Source organism: Leucopleurus acutus, assembly GCF_964270905.1.
Source record: "Leucopleurus acutus genome assembly, chromosome: 12".
Lineage (NCBI taxonomy): Eukaryota > Metazoa > Chordata > Mammalia > Artiodactyla > Delphinidae > Leucopleurus > Leucopleurus acutus.
The window spans coordinates 69,694,147-69,714,581 of record NC_139154.1 but is presented as its reverse complement, the minus strand read 5'-3'; positions in this window follow the sequence as shown (position 1 = coordinate 69,714,581).

Sequence of the window (20,435 nt, the reverse complement as noted above, 5' to 3'; positions counted from 1 at the left end):
CTAATTTTAAAAAGTAACACGTTCCTTCGATTGGAATATAGCCCTGGAAAGAAAATATATTCCCCAACTCTTGAAAACTTAGTAAACATTATGTATCACTAAAAACAAAACTCAAAGTTGGGATAATATTAAAATATTGTAAAAATGGTTATTACAGAGGAACATAAAGTAAAAAAAAAATACAATCCACTATAGAGCCAATGAATAATTTAGAAACATCAAGAAACAACAAAGGGGTAGCTTAAAATGAAATTATGAACATTAAGAAAGGTTTGATAAAATCATACTGAAAATGAGAGCAAAGCAACAAAAATGACGGTGATAATTTGAGATATCAGACAGTATTGACCTAACATAATGTTTCTCCTTGAAGTAGAAACCCAAAAACAGAACAGTGGAATATAATTAGAAGAAATAAAGGTAAAATTTGAAATACAATAGGGAATATTTCAGAAAGTAAATGAGTATAGAACAGTTGGCAATGATACATGATTAAATTATTGAACTTCAAATACAAAGAAAGTATTCTTCAGGTAATAGGGCACAAAAAAACAAGGCATCAATTGAGGAAAAATAAAAATTTAGTCTGGCCTTAGACTTTTTCCACAGCAACATTAAATGCCAGAATATAATGGTGCAATAGCTACAAAGTTCTGAGGGAAAATAAAAATCTGAGCCAAGATTTTGCACATAACGAAATTGTCCTTCAGTAAAACAGAACAAAACAATGCAGAATGAGAGTTTCAGGCATGCAGAAACTCAGGGAATACAGCAATTATGGGCCATTTTTGAAGGAAAAAGAAAAAAAAGCAAATTTGATAAATAACTCCATTCAACTAAGTGATGAAGCAAAACAAAATAAAATCTGAAATGGAAAACCTATCATACAAGGACTGGCTGAGAACACTAAATCCATTTAAAAATAGAATTAATACCAAACATCTCTGGAAATGATGGTTGTAAAACAGAATAAGAATTTTATAAACTTTGAAAATATATAAATAATAATGTAACTAACAAAAATTGGCAGGTGACGGAAAACAGAGGGAAGCAGAAAAGCACTACGTATTTCTCTAAATTTGGTATATACACTTGAAGAATTGACTCAGCCTCTAAAAATTAAAAGGTGATCCTTTACTCCTTAGTAACATTATAGATTTCTCCTAGGTGTGAAATCTTACATTAATTCATTGAGTCAAATTTTTGCTTCATTAAAAGTAACATACTTCACATGTAATTTCTATGAAAATATTCTCTATCTCATTAAATTTATTTATATATTGAGATAGAGAAAGACATTTCTAGAATGAGGTTCATCAAAAGGTGGAATTTGGGGTGATTTTATATTTTCCTTTTTTTTAACATCTTTATTGGAGTATAATTGCTTTACAATGGTGTATTAGTTTCTGCTTTATAATAAAATGAATCAGCTATACATATACATATATCTGCATATCTCCTCGCTCTTGGGTCTCCCTCCCACCCTCCCTATCCCACCCCCCTAGGTGGTCACAAAGCACGGAGCTGAACTCCCTGTGCTATGTGGCTGCTTCCCACTAACTATTTTACATTTGGTAGTATATATATGTCCATGCCATTCTCTCACTTTGTCCCAGCTTACCCTTCCCCCTCCCCATATCCTAAAGTCCATTCTCTACGTCTGCGTCTTTTTTTTTTTTTTTTTTTTGCGGTACGCGGGCCTCTCACTGCTGTGGCCTCTCCCATTGTGGAGCACAGGTTCTGTATGCACAGGCTCAGTGGCCATGGCTCACGGGCCCAGCCGCTCTGCGGCATGTGGGATCTTCCCAGACCGGGGCACGAACCCGTGTCCCCTGCTTTGGCAGGTGGACTCTCAACCACTGCGCCACCAGGGAAACCCATACATCTGCGTCTTTATTCCTGTCCTGCCCCTAGATTCTTCAGAACCATTTTTTTTTTTTTTTTGGATTCCATATATATGTGTTAGCATATGGTATTCGTTTTTCTCTTTCTGACTTACTTCACTCTGTATAACAGACTCTAGGGCCATCCACCTCACTAAAAATAAATCAACTTCGTTTCTTTCTATGGCTGAGTAATATTCCATTGTGCCACATCTTCTTTATCCATTCATCTGTCAATGGACACTTAGGTTGCTTCCATGTCCTGGCTATTGTAACTAGAGCTGCAATGAATATTGTGGTACATGACTCTTTTTGGATTATGGTTTTCTCAGGGTATGTGCCCAGTAGTGGGATTGCTGGGTCATATGGTAATTCTATTTTTAATTTTTTAAGGAACCTCCATGCTGTTCTTCATAGTGGTTGTATCAATTTACATTCCGACCAACAGTGCAAGAGGGTTCCCTTTACTCCACACCCTCTCCAGCATTTGTTGTTTGTAGATTTTTTGATGATGGCCATTCTGACTGGTGTAAGGGGATACCTCATTGTAGTTTTGATTTGCATTTCTCTAATGATTAGTGATGTTGAGCATTCTTTCATGTGCTTGTAGGCAATCTGTATATCTTCTTTGGAGAAATGTCTGTTTAGATCGTCTGCCCATTTTTGGATTGGGCTGTTTTTTGTTATTGAGCTGCATGAGCTGCTTGTAAATTTCGGATATTAATCCTTTGTCAGTTACCTCATTTGCAAATATTTTCTCCCATTCTGAGGGTTATCTTTTCACCATGTGTATGGTTTCCTTTGCTGTGCAAGAGATTTTAAGTTTCATTAGGTCCCATTTGTTTATTTTTGGTTTTGTTTCCATTTCTCTAGGACGTGGGTCAAAAAGGATCTTGCTGTGCTTTATGTCATAGAGTGTTCTGCCTATGTTTTCTGCTAAGAGTTTGATAGTGTCTGGCTTTACATTTAGATCTTTAATCCATTTTGAGTTTATTTTTGTGTATGGTTTTAGGAGGGTTCTAATTTCCTTCTTTTAAATGTAGCTGTCCAGTTTTCCCAGCACCACTTATTGAAGAGGTCTTTTCTCCATTGTATATTCTTGCCACCTTTCTCATTGATTAGTTGACCATAGGTGCGTGGGTTTATCTCAGGGCTTTCTATCCTGTTCCATTGATCTGTATTTCTGTTTTTGTGCCAGTACCATACTGTCTTGATTACTGTAGCTTTGTAGTATAGTCTGATGCCAGGGAGCCTGATTCCTCCAGCTCCGTTTTTCTTTCTCAAGAATACTGGCTATTCAGAGTCTTTTGTGTTTCCATACAAATTGTGAAATTTTTTGTTCTAGTTTTGTGAAAAATGCCATTGGTAGTTTCATAGGGATTGCATTGAATCTGTAGATTGCTTTGGGCAGTATAGTCATTTTCACAATGTTGATTCTTCCTATCCAAGAACATGGTATATCTCTCCATCTGTTGGTATCATCTTTAATTTCTTTCATCAGTGTCTTATAGTTTTCTGCATTAAAGTCTTTTGTCTCCTTAGGTAGTTTTATTGCTAGGTATTTTACTATTTTTGATCCAATGGTAAATGGGGTGTTTCCTTAATTTCTCTTTCATCATTAGTGTATAGGAATGCAAGAGATTTCTGTGTGTTAATTTGTATCCTGCTACTTTACAAAATTCATTTATTAGCTCTAGTAGTTTTCTGGTAGAATCTTTAGGACTCTATGTATAGTATCATGTCACCAGCATACAGTGATAGTTTTACTTCTTCTTTTCTGATTTGGATTCCTTTTACTTCTTTTTCTTCTCTGACTGCTGTGGCTAAAACTTCCAAAACTATATTGAATAATAGTGGTGAGAGTGGGCAACCTTATCTTGTTTGTAATCTTAGTGGTAATGGATTCAGTTTTTCACCATTGAGAACAATGTTGGCTGTGGGTTTGTCATATATGGCCTTTATTATGTTGAGGTAAGTTCCCTCTGTGCCTACTTTCTGGAAGTTTTTTATCATTAATGGATGTTGAATTTTGTCAAAAGCTTTTTCTGCATCTATTGAGATGATCACATGGTTTTTCTCCTTCAGTTTGTTACTGTGGTTTATCACATTGATTGATTTGTGTATATTTAAGAATCCTTGAATTCCTGGGATAAACCCCACTTGATCATGGTTTATGATCCTTTTAATGTGCTGTTGGATTCTGTTGGCTAGTATTTTGTTGAGGATTTTTGCATCTATGTTCATCAGTGATATTGGCCTGTATTTTTCTTTCTTTGTGACATCTTTGTCTGGTTTTGGTGTCAGGGTGATGGTCGCCTCATAGAATGAGTTTGGGAATGTTCCTCCATCTGCTAAATTTTGGAAGAATTTGAGAAGGATAGGTGTTAGCTGTTCTCTAAATGTTTGATAGAATTCACCTGTGAAGCCATGTGGTCCTGGGCTTTTGTTTGTTGGAAGAGTTTTAATCACAGTCTCTATTTCAGTGCTTGTGATTGGTCTGTTTATGTTTTCTATTTCTTCCTGGTTCAGTCTCGGAAGGTTGTACTTTTCTAACAATTTGTCCACTTCTTCCAGGTTGTCCATTTTATTGGCATATAGTTGCTTATAGTAATCTCTCATGATCCTTTGTATTTCTGCAGTGTCAGTTGTTACTTCCTTTTCATTTCTAATTCTATTGATTTCAGTCTTCTCCCTGTTTTTCTTGATGAGTCTGGCTAATGGTTTATCAATTTTGTTTATCTTCTCAAAGAACAAGCTTTTAGTTTTATTGATCTTTACTATGCTTTTCTTCATTTCTTTTACATTTATTTCTGATCTGGTCTTTATGATATCTTTCCTTCCGCTAAATTTGGGGTTTTTTGTTCTTCTTTCTCTAATTGCTTTAGGTGTAAGGTTAGGTTGCTTATTTGAGATTCCTCTTGTTTCTTGAATTAGGTTTGGATTGCTATAAACTTCTCTCTTAGAAGTGCTTTTGCTGCATCCCATAGGTTTTGGGTCATCATGTTTTCACTGTCATTATTTTGTAGATATGTTTTGATTTCCTCTTTGATTTCTTCAGTGATCTCTTGGTTATTAAGTAGTGTATTGTTTAGCCTCCATGTATTTGTATTTTTTACTGATTTTTTTCCTGTAATTGATATCTAGTCTCATAGTATTGTGGTCGGAAAAGATGCTTGATGCGATTTCAATTTTCTTAAATTTACCAAGGCTTGATTTGTGACCCAAGGTATGATCTATCCTGGAGAATGTTCCATGAGCACGTGAGAAGAAGTGTATTCTGTGGTTTTTGGATGGAAATTCCTATAAATATCAATTAAGTCCATCTTGTTAATGTATGGTTTAATGATTGTGTTTCCTTATTTATTTTCATTTTGGATGATCTGTCCATTGGTGAAAGTGAGGTGTTAAAGTCCCCTACTATGATTGTGTTACTGTTGATTTCCCCCTTTATGTCTGTGAACATTTGCCTTGTATACTGAGGTGCTCTTATCTTGGATGCATAGATATTTACAATTGTTATATCTTCTTCTTGCATTGATCCCTTGTTCATTATGTAGTGTCCTTCTTTGTCTCTTGTAATACTCTTTATTTTAAAGTCTATTTTGTCTGATATGAGAATTGCTACTCCACCTTTGTTTTGATTTCCACTTGCATGGGATATCTTTTTCCATCCCCTCACTTGTAGTCTGTATGTGTCCCTAGGTCTGAAGTGGGTCTCTTGTAGACAGCATATATACGGGTCTTGTTTTTGTATCCATTCAGCCAGTCTATGTCTTTTGGTTGGAGCATTTAATACATTTACATTTTTGGCAGTTATCGATATGTATGTTTCTATTACCATTTTATTAATTGTTTTGGGTTTGCTATCGTAGGTCTTTTCCTTCTATCGTGTTTCCTGCCTAGAGAAGTTCCTTTAGCATTTGTTGTAAAGCTGGTTTGATGGTTCTGAATTCTTTTAGCTTTTGCTTGTCTGTAAAGGTTTTAATTTCTCCATCAAATGTGAATGAGATCCTTGCTGGGTAGAGTAATCTTAATTGAAGGTTTTTCCCTTTCATCGCTGTAACTTTGTCCTGCCACTCCCTTCTGGCTTGCAGAGTTCCTGCTGAAAGATCAACTGTTAACCTTATGGGGATTCCCTTGTATGTTATTGCTTTTTCCTTGCTGCTTTTAATATTTTTTCTTTGTATTTAATTTTTGATAGTTCGATTAATATTTGTCTTGGCATGTTTCTCCTTGGACTTATCCTGTATGGGACTCTCTGTGCTTCCTGGACTTGATTAACTGTTTCCTTTCCCATGTTAGGGAAGTTTTCAACTATAATCTCTTCAAATGTTTTCTCAGTCCCTTTCTTTTTCTCTTCTTCTTCTGGAACCCCTATAATTCGAATGTTGGTGCATTTAATGTTGTCCCGGAGGTCTCTGAGACATTCCTCAATGCGTTTCATTCTTTTTTCTTTATTCTGCTCTGCAGTAGTTATTTCTGCTATTTTATCTTCCAGGTCACTTATCCATTCTGCCTCAGTTATTCTGCTATTGATTCCTTCTAGAGAATTTTTTATTTCATTTATTATCTTCTTTATCATTGTTTGTTTGCTCTTTAGTTCTTCTAGGTCCTTGTTAAACATTTCTTATATTTTCTCCATTCTATTTCCACAATTTTGGATCATCTTTACTATCATTACTCTGAATTCCTTTTTGGGTAGACTTCCTATTTCCTCTTCATTTATTTCGTCTGGTGGGTGTTTACCTTGCTCCTTCAGCTGCTGTGTGTTTCTCTGTCTTCTCATTTTGCTTAACTGACTGTGTTTGGGGTATCCTTTTCACAGGCTGCAGGTTCGTAGTTCCTGTTGTTTTTGGTGTCTGCCCCCAGTGGCTAAGGTTGGTGGGTTGTGTAGGCTTCCTGGTGGAGGGGACTAGTGCCTGTGTTCTCGTGGATGTGGCTGGATCTTGTCTTTCTGCTGGGCAGGTCTGTGTCTGGTGGTGTGTTTGGGGTGTCTGTGACCTTATTATGATTTTAGTCAGCCTCTCTGCTAATAGGTGGGGTTGTGTTCCTGTCTTGCTAGTTGTTTGGCATACGATGTCCAGCACGTAGCTTGCTGGTCATTGAGTGGAGCTGGGTCTTGCCGTCGAGATGGAGATCTCTGGGAGAGCTTTTGCCATTTGATATTATGTGGAGCTGGGATGTCTGTGGTGTACCAATGTCCTGAACTTAGCTCTCCCACATCAGAGGCTCAGGCCTGACACCCAGCCAGAGCACCAACACCGTATCAGCCACATGGCTCAGAAGAAAAGGGAGGAAAAAAAGAATGAAAGAAAGGAAATAAATAAAATAAAATAAAGTTATTAAAATAAAAAAATAAGAATTAAAAGTAAAAAAAAAAGTAATAAGAAAAGAAAGAAAGAAGAGAGCAACCAAGCCAAAAAACAAATCCACCAATGATAACAAGCTCTAAAAACTATACTTAAAAAAAAGAAGAATAAAAGAAACGGACAGACAGAACCCTAGGACAAATGGTAAAAGAGAAGCTATACAGACAAAATCACTCAAAAAAGCATACACATACACACTAACAAAAAGAGAAAAAGGAAAAATATATATATATTGTTGCTCCCAAAGTCCACCACCTCAATTTTGGGATGATTCATTATCTATTCAGGTATTCCACAGATGCAGGGTACATCAAGTTGATTTTGGAGATTTAATCTGCTGCTCCTGAGGCTGCTGGGAGAGATTTCCCTTTCTCTTCTTTGTTTGCACAGCTCCTGGGGTTCAGCTTTGGATTTGGCCCCTCCTCTGCCTGTAGGTTGCCTGGGGACGTCTGTTCTTCGCTCAGACAGGACGGGGTTAAAGGAGCAGCTGATTAGGGGACTCCGGCTCACTCAGGCTGGGGGAAGGAGGGGTATGGAATACGGGGCAAGCCTGTGGCGGCAGAGGCTGGCATTACATTGCAGCAGCTGAGGTGTGCCGTGTATTCTCCCGAGGAAGTTGTCCCTGGATCACAGGACCCTGGCAGTGGTGGGCTGCACAGGCTCCCAGGAGGGGAGGTGTGGGTAGTGACCTGTGCTTGCACAGTCTTCTTGGTGGCTGCAGAAGTATCCTTAGCATTTCATGCACGTCTCTGGTATACACGCTGATAGCCGCAGCTCGCGCCCGTCTCTGGAGCTTGTTTAGGCAGTACTCTGAATCTTCTCTCCTCGCACACCAAGAAACGATGGTCTCTTGCCTCTTCGGCAGTTCCAGACTTTTTCACGGACTCCCTCCCAGCTAGCTGTGGCGCACTAGTCCCCTTCAGGCTGTGTTCACGCAGCCAACCCCAGTCCTCTCCCTGGGATCTGACCTCTGAAGCCCAAGCCTCAGCTCCCAGCCCCCACCCTCCCCGGCAGGTGAGCAGACAAGCCTCTCGGGCTGGTGAGTGCTGGTCGGCACCAATCCTCTGTGTGTTAATCTCTCTGCTTTGCCCTCTGCACCCCTGTTGCTGCACTCTTCTTCGTGGCTCCAAGGCTTCCCCCGCCCCCGCCAACCCCAGTCTCCACCAGTGAAAGGGCTTCCTAGTGTGTGGAAACTTTTCCTCCTTCACAGCTCCCTCCCACTGGTGCAGGTACCGTCCCTATTCTTTTGTCTCTGTTTTTTCTTTTTTCTTTTGCCCTACCCAGGTACGTGGGGAGTTTCTTGCCTTTTGGGAAGTCTGAGGTCTTCTGCCAGCATTTAGTAGGTGTTCTGTAGGAGTTGTTCCGCATGTAGATGTATTTCTGATGTGTTTGTGGGGAGGAAGGTGATCTCCACCTCTTACTCTTCCACCACCTTGAAGGTCTCCTTCATATTTTCCTCTTTGCATTTGTGCTTTTCTGTATTACTTAAATTTTTATAATGAATTCCTTTTGTAATGCAAATGTATTATGTTTTCCAAAACAAAGCAGTCATTTAACTTAAAATAAAAGGGGACCATAGAGTAATTTTATGTGTCTGTGACACCAGAATTTTGTAGAAATGCCCTTTACATTGTAGAGATTCAGGAAATGTTCATTCAAAATAGTTAAGATACTCATCTGAATCATGTCCTTATTGATCAAAGTTCCCTACTTTCCCAGGCTGACCCCTGTCAGATGCAAACCATATTAAATCTTGTGTGTGTCTGAAGTACTATTTCCCTTCTTCCTCTAATCCTGACCAAGAAGAATTGTGACAGGTATCACTTTTGCTTGCATACTAGCACTTAAATTTCCACAAATCAATTATTGATTTTAAAGTATGTATTCATTAAAATACATACAAAAATATGCACATGAACTCACACATAACATCCTTGGCTGAAAACAATCCAAAAATTAGGTTTTTTTAGGTTTCCTGGCAGATATTCTAACTTATCTTCATACAAAATTCTCTGATTATTTGAATTTTGATGTTATTTCAAGTTTGGAGAAACATTATAACATTTCCTTTGCCTGGGATTGTGGGGAGGGTAAGTGGTAATGGGATAGGATGAATTTATACTTTTATATCATTACAGACTGTAAAAGTTAAGAAGGTAGAAAAACATGACTGATCATTTCGTTTTTTATTATAAAGGTGATTTTGTGAGGTTGCTAATAAGTTGGATGCCCTAAGTGTCTCATTAAATGTGTGCTGTTATTTTCATTTGAGGATTTAATAGTTTCAAGCTAAAATCATAGTAAATACCATTAATTATAACATTTAATTTATCCCAACAACAAGAATGCCAGCCATCAACCTGATGGCATGATGATGGTATGACAGATGTGTGCTTTTGCCTATAAATCTGCACACACGCAAAAACATTCAGTTGGCTTGGCTTCGTAATTTCCTAAATTTACCTATATAATAACCTGGCAGATAAGCCCATAGTTATTTCCAGTGTTGCTAAATAGCTGGAAGATGGAAAAAGATATACACAGTGATTCCTCACATATATTCAATGTAAAAAATAAGGTGTGGAGAAAAGTGTCTGTAAGGTATGTGCTATTGTGTACAGAAAACAAACAACCTGAGAGTATTAACACCAAAGTCAAAACTAATGTCTAATTCAGACAAAATTTTACAATTTCAATATGCTTTATTTCTGCAGTGCAGAAGGCTCGTTTTTGGTGGCGAGACTTCTAGCACATAGAAGGGATAAATTCTACCAATATAATAGATTCAGAATAAGAAAGGGAAGTCACAGTGAAATGTAGTATTGGACTGGCCAAAAAGTTCGTTCGGGTTTTTAGTAAGATGTTACGGAAAAACCCAAACAAACTTTTTGGCCAATATATTACTTTTTTATTAGGTGAAGCAAACCTTTTTCTATCCTGCAATAGAAAGAAGAAGAGAAAAGAGAGAGAAAGAAGGGAAGGAAGGAGGGAGGGAGGGAAGGAAGGAAGGAAGGAAGGAAGGAAGGAAGGAAGGAAGAAAGAAAGAAAAAGAGCACCTCAAATCTCATGGTGTTACATAATAAAAACAAGTTAATCTCTTGCTCTCATAAAATGTATTGTTGGCAGGCAACTCTTCAGGGGAGTTGTGTTCCCAGCAGTTATTCGAGATGAGTTGAAATAGAGTCTCCGTGTCTCAACAATTTCAATATGATATTAGTTGCCTAGGCAACTAATATAGAGGAAAAGATTGACTGGATAAATGTGCAGGAGGCTGGAAGTGACCCTGAACACGTTTCTTTATTCAGAACTATTCAAATAGCCATGCTTACAACCAAAGGGTATGAAAAGTATAGTTTTCCATGAGCACAGGAAAGAGGAATATGAAATGAGATATGGTGAACACATAGTACTGTTTTTGCCTCATTCATGCTCCACAGTGCTCATATGTCCTAGAGCAGAAAGGAAGATGAATCATCTATAAATAATTTGGCATTCACTAGGAGTCTTTCATCCCTCTTAAAGTCCAAGTTGTTTTCCTGCTACAGAGATTTCTTTAATATGTCTGTGAATGTGTGTGTGTTTTGTAGGTATGATGTTCTTTTAGATGTTTATCTGACAAATTTTCAGCAATGACAAAGCTAAATCTTCTTTTAAATACAAAATAGATGATTTGGTATTCCACCAGGATCTCCTCTCCAAGTAATCTCATTGCAAATATATCATTCCTTATGTTGGTCATTAGTTCTCACATAATACCTGCATGGTATCATGTATGTAATTTTTAATTTTTGATTGTGCATAGGTTCTCTTCCTGAATGAGGTTAAACTTCTAGTGTAACTTATACCTAAAAAATAATTTGTACCGTCAGCAACACTTCATGAAGTGCCTTGATATCAGTCACATAGCATATACACGTCAGGTTAATTATTCTATAGAATTTTAATGAAAAATTAAAAGATAGGGTTATAAAAATAGTAAATGAGAGAAAAAGTTATCAAATGTTGGCTTTATATTTCTACTCAGCATCAACGAATGATTAATGGTCGCTGGTTGCCAGGAAAACTATACTTCATACATGGTATGGAATAGTGTATGCAATTACGAAGGATTTCACAGCCAATCCAGGACATTACTCAGAACATTGATATTTATGCAAACCAAATAGTAGACTAATAAGGTACAATAAATTTGATTAATTGGTTTTTGTTTGTTTGTTTGCTTTGGAGCAGAAAATATGTGAAAAAAAAGTGAAGATGAACCCAGAGATTGAAATTAACATATGAGCTGAGGTAGAAGTGCAAAGTAAAGATTGAAATTGAGCTTTTATAAGGTTTTTTTGTTGTTGTTTAAGAAAGACTATGTGGAGGCTTTGATAAAATTTGCGAATGCTTATTTATTCACTTAACAAATATGTATTAAATTTTACCACTAATTATTGTCACATTATAGCAGCTCTTGGGAACACAAGGATGACTAATCACATTTGTCCTCCAGGAAGTGACAATGCATTAGAAAAGAAAAAAAAAAAGCATTTCACATGCAAACGAAGTAGTAAGTTCAGTTCAGCAGGCCAGTGATATTATTTAAACCTAGTTTTTTGTAAGTATTTTTTTGGAGTACCATACTGAATGGATAGGGAAATGGAATTCTAGGCAGATAAAACACTCATGGGGCTATTACAATAATCCAGGAAAGAGATGATGAGAGTCTAGTTGAGGAGAGGAAAGTTGGAGTCAGTGAGCAGTGATGTTTAAGAGGTAGGACCCACCTGAATGTCATGATATGAGAAAGATAGTGATCTTGGATCTTTCTCAGCTTTCTGTTCCAAATGAAGAGATAGTTGGATATTCCATTAGCCAAGATAAGAAATGGAGGAGAAGGGGTGAAAATGTGTGTTTATTTAGTTTTGCACAGACTAAGATTCTCAGTAAAGTCCACGAGGCACTCTTTGATCTGTCCCCTGTACACCTCTCCAGTATCAGCTCTTCCTCCATCACACTCCAGCCTAAACTAGCAACATACTATTCCAGAAATACACCATAGGGTTCATTTCTATGAGAGAGCACCCCCACTCATGCACTTGGAGAAGTCACAACTGTCCTCACAACTTAGTTCACAAGTTAATTCCTCACTAAAGCCTTTTCTCAACTACCAACGTTAGGGAACATATCACACCTTAAATATATTTGTTTGTATGTCTGTCTCCTCCTCAAAACAGCCTGCTTCATGGGAGTGGAGATTGTGTTTTATTCATTTTAGTAGCCCTATTGTCGTGTGTAAGTGCTTCTATAAATACTTTTGAGTAAGATGACTAAAAGACTGACTAAATAAATGCTTTAAGATAAATTGATTGACTGAAAAAAATGAATTTGTCAACACAAAAAGTTACAAATGAGTGCATGGGAGGTCCATTTCTGTTGGGAATAATCATGGATGGTTTCATAGAGGATCTGATTATTAAGCTGGTACTTCCTGGTAAAATTTTGAAGGTCTTTATTTCACTTAGAGGAAAGGGACTAAGCAAGCATGAATGTTAAAATGCTCAAAAGACTATAGAACAACAATGCAGATCCTACTTACAAATTGTGTACCTGATATCTGATATAGGTATATCTCATAATCTTTGGATTTAGTATGAAAAGCGGGTCACTGTAGATTTGAAACCGTTAGTAATATGCAATAAATACAATAAACTCAACTCATCTCTTCATACACACTGTGTATGTGTGTATACTTATAAAGGGGGTGTGTATATATAATAATAAATTTTATGTAAATAATTCTTAAAAAGCAGTGTATTTATGAAGTGCTAGACTTCTGTTTTGTATTGATAATAATCTAAAGAGACATTTTAAGCATGTTGAACTTCTTGTTCCAACACTTTATTTTGTGTCCGTGTTTGTGTGTGTGTGTGTGTGTGTGTGTGTGTGTGTGTGTGTAGATTAGCTTATGTTTCCTTGACTTTCAAGCTCTATAAAAAGCTATTTTATATGCTTTCAAAACAATACAGATGAAGCAGAGTGGAGACTAATGAAACTGTCAATTTCCCTGATTATTTAGCAAAAGAGGAAATAATGTTTCATAACCAACATTAACAAAGTTAGCATGAGGCCTTTGAGTCTAAAACTTTTAATTAGGAGGCTGACTTACAAGAATGATGAAGTTAGCCAAGATATTATCTCTGATCTCCTTTGAATTACAGGTTAAAATAACAGTTAAATGCTTTTGAAAAATGCCTGATTATTCTGAAATTCTAAGATATTTCAGTTGTCTAAAATTGTGTTTAACAAAGATTGCAGATCTTGAAGCAGTGGCACTGAACTATCAATACTTTCTCTGGCTTTCTCAGGGCACACTTTTATCCTCTGTTTCATATAATATATGTTTTCTGGATGCCAAACAGCCAAAATAGTGACATAAACATGCTGACAAAGAGGCTTTAAAATATGTTATGAGGTGTTGCTTGATTAAACTATATAAACCTTATTGAAATTACTATGTTTGGGAAACAAAATTTTAAGAATTTGGGAAATCACAATTTTAAGATGACTCCCTCATTTAGTCATGAGAGCAGTACTTTATTTACTTATTAAAATGAAATGTATGATAACTAAGTTAACATATGAAAACTAAGCTAAGAAAAAAAATACATACAAACTCAATTTTTCCATTGTGTCAGTAATTACTAGTTTGTAAATTGCATGAAAAAAGGGATATGTCTACCATTTAACCTTTGCATACCTACTGCCTTTCTCTCTTGACAAATATTTGCTGAATATATAACTAAGCTATCATACACTGTTGTGTGAGGTATCAATAAAAATTGACTTTTAGAAAGGTATAATATCCATTACATATGACCAAGTACAATAAAGTTGACATAGAGTAGATTAAAAAGTAATATTTTAAAACAAATTATAGATTAATTTGACTCAGCTTTTTTTTATTAACACAAATGTTTCTTTTTATTATCGTGTATGTATGAGCCATGCTATGCCTTGGTTACATATAAGATAAACTATTTCCTTATGTAACACAATATGGTGAAAAAATCTTAATTATGCTACCTCAAATCTAAAGATATGTCCCATTTCAGAGACAACATTTTTCCTCCCAAATTCATTGTTACTTTGGTTCAAAGAAAACATTAAAACTGGCACTTAACACTGGCACACATACTACATTTACCATATTTGAAAGCTCTACACTAACAATATAGCTTCCCACTTCCATTCCATGTTAAAAGGCAGCGGCAAGAATCCCACTAGTGGACAGAGAAGCTTGTCAAAGGTATCTGTCTTTCTCCTCCAGAATCACAGAGATTCATTTTAGGAATTTTAAAAGTGGCAATGCTTTATGATTGATTTTTCATTAACAGACATGATGAATCAGTGAATGTAACAAAATACTAATAAAGCAGAATGAATTTGTAAGTGCAAGTGACTTATGTTTAAGGTTTGTTTGCCATATGACTTTATGTAAGCCAGTCAAGTGATCTGGAGTAAATTTCTTTTATTTACTCATTCATTTATCTTTCAATTATTTAATCATTCACTATATATTTAACGTACACTGGGCACTGAGCTCAGCTCTGAGGATACAAAGAGGATTCATACCCTATGGAGTTTATCCTCAAATAAGGCAAAATTAGTATTTGGTGGTGGAAGTCTGAATAGTCATTACTTTGGAGAACCCAAAAGAAGACATATATAGAGACAAATTGTAATGGAGAGTACAAAGGAGATATTTAATTCACAATCAACTCCATATGCCCAGATAGGGAAACCTGCCTATCTGAAATACACATTTGCTGGGCTAATAGGAAATATGAATTTTTGTCAGAAGGGTCTGACTCTGGAGCTACAGTATGAGATTGCAATACATACTTTTACTTTTAATATGTAGGAAATATGGCACCATTAAAAATTAAGGAGAGGATTTAGATGATCAGATTTGCTTTTTTAATAAATAACCATCTGCAGAAATATTTGCCAAGGAAAGGGCAGTCTCTGGTGTATAGAATGTATTACAAAAAGCTCAAGGGATCTACTTCCCAATCTTTAGTCATTCCCATTGATATGGACTTTAATCTCCTTGCAAAGCAAGAAGCAAACCAGAGTACTGAAAGAGTAGTTGAATGTATGAGTACTGACTGATAATTAGTTGCCTAAGAAGATAAAAATCAGTTTATAAAATGGACAAAAGTTTATAGCTCAAACTGTAAAAACAGTATTGTATTGCTACAGTTGTTACAACTATAACAAGTCACTAAGTATAACTTTATTAAATGGTGGACATATTTTATATTTTAACTGCAACATCCAACAAAAACTCACCCCAGTTCAATGGTGGCAACTATCAAGTGATTAGACTATCCCTTTAAGACAAGTTGAAATTCACTACCACCACTATCACTGTAGGCATAATACTGACTAAACATCACACAAGTGATTGCCAATTTTCTTTGCCTTCCTTTTTTCTCCAGCTCATTGTTTCCCCATCTTGGAATCCTATTGCCCCTGTTTTTAATTGTTTCGTCTCTTAATGTTGTTTTTTTAAACACCCTGACTCTAGTCTTATTTTAGAGTGTTAGTAATATACTTACTACCTCAATATCTAGCCATGGCATAGATTAAAGTAGTTAGGGGGAAAGTAGAAAGTAAACAAGAGAAAGGACCTAGAACATGCCTTTAAGAGTTTCAACATTTCTATGGCTGATGGTGATGACTGAGCTTGAAAGGAGGGACAAAGTAAGAAGGATGAACACTTAAGTTATATGTCCAAAAAATCAAGGGAAGAGAGGGTTTTATGATGGAACAAATAGTCAGCAGTGTCAAAATTTATACTCTTCAATGTAAATTTCAAGATAAAATCTAAATATTATTATTGTACATAGCAACATGAAGTTCAGAAGGAAACCTTAGTGATAATTAGCTTGATAGAATGATTTGGCATTAAAATTGACAAAATATGAGGAAATGGAAACAGAGACATAGTTAAGAGAAATAGTTTAAACATAGTTTAAGGGGACAGAGTTAGGACTATAATGGGAGATGAATGAGAAGTCTAAAATAATTTTGTTTAGATTTTGTTGTTACTGTTGGAAAAGGTTGGGCTTTGTAAATTAACAGGGGCAAAAGATGAAAAGGATGAGATTAAACATGGAAAAAATAAGGTACAATCGCTGATATAAGTTTACTGTAAAGGGCCAGAAGGGAATAAATCAATATTATATTTGAATATGTATATTAGAGAAGAGAAGGGACAAGGAGCAGCTAGCAAGGATTCAGATATATGAAGTTACATCAACCAGTCGGTTATGGTGTAGTTGATGGAATTCTGACTGATGGTTTCTACTTTTTCTGTAGGAGAAAATAAGAGTCAAGGTCATCAAATGAGAGAATGTGTGGGAGGGATGGAAACAAATTTCTACACAGAAGTTTTAAAATTATTGTGGAAAGTATGTAATTATTATGATTTTATTTCACTTTAGCTATACCCAAGGAATTTTTCTTTTTGAGATAGTATTTACACACCATTAAATGCACAGACCTTAAGTGTACAATTCAAATAGGTATAACCAACACCTCAATTACAATATGAAACAGTTTTATTACCCTGATAAATTTTCTCAAGTCCCTTTCTAGTCCATATCCCTGTCACCAGGGAACCAATGTTCTTATGCTTATCACCATAGCTTAGTTTTGCCTGTTTTGTATCCTTCATGTAAGTTAAATCATATATATATTATTTTATGACTGTTTTCTTTTACCCAATAAAATATTTTGGAGATTTGTTCATATTGGTGCATGTGTCAGCAGCTCATTCCTTTTAGTTGCTGGGTAACAGTTGTGTGAATATGCCACAGTTCAACCATCTATTCACGTGTTCATAGACATTTGGATTGTTTCCAGTTTGGGCTGTTATGAATAAAGTTGCTGTATGTATGCACAAGTCTTTGTGTTTTACTTGTAAATGTTAATTTATTATTTTTTGTAAGGTAAACTATTTAGAATATTTTATGTTGTATTTTATCCAAAGTATTTTGCATTTATACTGAGAGAATTTTAAAGTGTTAGTCCACTCTCCAGATAAAATCTCTTTTCTCTTTTCTGTAAATTTTAATTCTTCTTCTAAATGAGCTATGCTTTTAAATATTTTCCATAAAGTTTCAAACAACATAGAAAGTATAGGACTCTTGAAACATGAGGACTTCTGTGTAATAACTAAAACTTTCAAAACTTTGTGTATATTAAATTTCTCTCATGTGAGATAAAAAAGTTTTTTTAAAATGGAGCTCTTTGAGCTTGTGTTTATTTGCTCCTGCCTCTGACATTGTCAATTATCATTTTTTAAAATTAGCATTTAAATTTGTAAGTTATTGAGGCCTCAGGTTCATGATTAAATCATTTGACATCTTTCTATATGCTCTATTTTAAGAATTATTAATGAAATTTGCATTCTACTTTACAAACTTATTTCCATGTATTTAGAATTAATTCTGTTTACAGGTTTCAATAGTCAGTGCTGTCTATCAGTCACATTTTTCCAAACATGAAAGTCTAAAGATCTTTATTTTGACTTTTCATGGTTCGATCATAGCTTCACTTTTTTTCTTCTGGACTAAAATTCAAAGTTTATTTCATTGGTCTTTAAAAATCTGATAATTTTTTCTACCAGTGTATAGCTACATTAATATCTTGACTGAGCAAAGCACTATTACATCATAATCTTTGACCATCCCTATCATAAAACTTCTCTATTGACTTTTGCCAATGTCCTAAGGAATTTAGACATAAGAAATGGAAAAAGGTGAAACGAGGCTGATTTCTCTTTCTGTGCTTGCAAATCTTTGATATGATTTTTTATTCATTTTTGTTTAACATTCCCTTTCATATATTTTTAGGAATTTTTTCTTGTTTCTTAAAATTTTAAGATTACCAAGCTATGCTTAAGTAGTATTTCTTTCCTCTTCTTAAAATTTTAATGTGAGGTCCATTACAATCTATGCATATAAATTTTCTTCAACCAAAGAAAGACATATTTATAAACTGTCAATCATCAGGCCATCATCATGTTTCATATACCTTTTCTGTCCTCCATATTTATTCACTGACATTATCACCTGTAGTTCTGCATTTTAAATTCAACCTTTTCAGAAATTCTCAAATGTGTTCTTTATCTCTATTATCCATTTACTTTTCTGTTGTGATTGATTATATTACAGCTTTCAAATTTATAATTTATGTGTTTTTATCCTTAGATTATTTCCTTATTTCTGCCAGGTCCCATGTGACCTCTTTTAATATAATCCATTTGTTCATCTCTTGATTCATAGGGTCTGTGCTTTCTTGAATTTTACTAATTGCCCATGTCTAATTGTATCCAAATTGTATTTTTCTTTTCTATTTTTGTAACATTTTTCGAAAGATGGGTTTTATTTTATATGTTATTATCATTTTCTTATCCTTCTTTTGGATGTATTTTACCATCATCATTACCATCATCATCATCATCACCAAAGAGGGGTAAAAGAGAAAAAAAGATCTAATAATTCATCTACATACATCTTGCAGTGATATGTTTGAAACATTAACCATCTACATTAAATATGTGTAGATTTTTTCAGGTGATGTCTTAGTCACTTCAAGCTGCTGTAACAAGATACCATAGCATGGGTGACTTAAACAACAGAAATTTATTTCCTGTGATTCTGAAGGCTAGGAAGTCCAAGATAAAGGTGCCAGCAGATCTGGTGTCTGGTAAGGGCACTTCCTGGTTTGCAAACAGCCATCTGGTTGTATACCCACATGGTGGGATAACAGACAGAGGAAGTAAGCTCTCCTGTCCCTTCTTTTTTTTTTTTTCTTTCTGCGGTACGTGGGCCTCTCACTGTTGTGGCCTCTCCCGTTGCAGAGCACGGGCTCTGGACGCACAGGCTCAGTGGCCATGGCTCACAGGCCCAGCCGCTCCGCGGCACGTGGGATCCTTCCTGGACCAGGGCACGAACCCGTGTCCCCTGCATCGGCAGGCAGACTCTCAACCACTGTGCCACCAGGGAAGCCCTCCTGTCCCTTCTTATAAGGGCACTAATACCATTCATGAGGGCTCCTCCCTCATGACCTAGTTACCTCCCAAAGGCCCCACCTTCCATTAACATCGCATTGAGGTTTAGGATTCAACACAGGAATTTTGGCTGGGATGCAAATAGTCCATAACAGATAGCCAGATAGATAACAATTTTTTTTTTTTTTAAAGTCAGGAAATACTCCCAGCAGAAACTCACTATGTGGTTTCTTCTTTGTATTTCTGGAAGGTTTTTCAGGTATATGTTTCTGAGTTTGGTTTTTTATTTGTGTCATCCTCCTCTCCACATACAGCTATATAGGATTTGGTATAGCACATGGTCTAGCTGTGTCTACTCTTCTTTCTGAACTTGCTTTCTGTCTCATCAGGGTAAATACATAATGAGTCCAGAAGAAATGACTGAATCAGAAAGAAGTCCCAGGTGCATGACTTTGCATTTCTTGGACCTCCCTTTATAGATGCTTTAGACAGCCTTAGGTGCCCAATACTTAGACTTTCCACTTGAATTTGCTCCATTTCACCCATTGACTTTCTTACTTCCAACTATTGCTTCCCCTAAGCAAGTTTTGTTTATTGGGCCTTGTCCAGCAATCCTCTCCTTATTTTCTTTGTAATTGGGAAGATAGAGGATAGAGAAGAAACTGTTTACACTGTAGAGTTACAAATCCCTGAGTTACAATCTGTTTTTATTTGTTGGTTTGTTTGTTTACTTAGACTGTATGTGAGCTAAAGCAAGTTAACTTCTTTAGGCTTCAACTTAATGTCATCAATTTTACCCTAAACAAACTATAAAAATAAACAAGTCATATATTAAAATAATGTAGACTTCATAAGTTTTATTATATGACCTTATTCCTATTTTATAGACCAACCAGGTTTTCCTTTCTCTTTGTTTTACTTATCATTGAATCTTACATCCTACATGTAGAAAAGATTTCCATATAAAACCCTATTATTTGAATCTTGGGCTTTGCTCCAAGGGTAATTAAACTCACAGTGGAAACAATAGAATATAGCCACAAAAAGATTCCAAACTGACACCAGAATACTAACCAAAGAGCTAAGATTTGCTGCATGTAAATTAGCATTGTTCAA